Raw genomic sequence first — 1,221 nt, 5'->3', positions numbered from 1 at the left:
GAGGCAGCACCGTCCCTGCTATACGAAAGCCCCATCCAGCCCTGTGCCACCCGGGGGGTTCCAGGGTGCTGAGATGGCTGACGTTTTGCTCCGCTCTCGACGGTCACCGCGCAATGCAAGAACAGGCCAAAAACTGGCCAAAACGGCCCAAAAACGGGCCAAAACTGGCCATTTTTGGCTGCACGAGCGAGCGGCGAGCGGCGGACAGCGAGCGAAGCGAGAGGCAGCACCGTCCCTGCTATACGAAAGCCCCATCCAGCCCTGTGCCACCCGGGGGGTTCCAGGGTGCTGAGATGGCTGACGTTTTGCTCCGCTCTCGACGGTCACCGCGCAATGCAAGAACAGGCCAAAAACTGGCCAAAACGGCCCAAAAACGGGCCAAAACTGGCCATTTTTGGCTGCACGAGCGAGCGGCGAGCGGCGGACAGCGAGCGAAGCGAGAGGCAGCACCGTCCCTGCTATACGAAAGCCCCATCCAGCCCTGTGCCACCCGGGGGGTTCCAGGGTGCTGAGATGGCTGACGTTTTGCTCCGCTCTCGACGGTCACCGCGCAATGCAAGAACAGGCCAAAAACTGGCCAAAACGGCCCAAAAACGGGCCAAAACTGGCCATTTTTGGCTGCGCGAGCGAGCGGCGAGCGGCGGACAGCGAGCGAAGCGAGAGGCAGCACCGTCCCTGCTATACGAAAGCCCCATCCAGCCCTGTGCCACCCGGGGGGTTCCAGGGTGCTGAGATGGCTGACGTTTTGCTCCGCTCTCGACGGTCACCGCGCAATGCAAGAACAGGCCAAAAACTGGCCAAAACGGCCCAAAAACGGGCCAAAACTGGCCATTTTTGGCTGCACGAGCGAGCGGCGAGCGGCGGACAGCGAGCGAAGCGAGAGGCAGCACCGTCCCTGCTATACGAAAGCCCCATCCAGCCCTGTGCCACCCGGGGGGTTCCAGGGTGCTGAGATGGCTGACGTTTTGCTCCGCTCTCGACGGTCACCGCGCAATGCAAGAACAGGCCAAAAACTGGCCAAAACGGCCCAAAAACGGGCCAAAACTGGCCATTTTTGGCTGCACGAGCGAGCGGCGAGCGGCGGACAGCGAGCGAAGCGAGAGGCAGCACCGTCCCTGCTATACGAAAGCCCCATCCAGCCCTGTGCCACCCGGGGGGGGTTCCAGGGTGCTGAGATGGCTGACGTTTTGCTCCGCTCTCGACGGTCACCGCGCAATGCAA

Source organism: Musa acuminata, unplaced genomic scaffold (genome assembly GCF_036884655.1).
Source record: "Musa acuminata AAA Group cultivar baxijiao unplaced genomic scaffold, Cavendish_Baxijiao_AAA HiC_scaffold_97, whole genome shotgun sequence".
NCBI classification, from domain to species: domain Eukaryota; kingdom Viridiplantae; phylum Streptophyta; class Magnoliopsida; order Zingiberales; family Musaceae; genus Musa; species Musa acuminata.
This window is presented reverse-complemented; position numbering follows the sequence as displayed.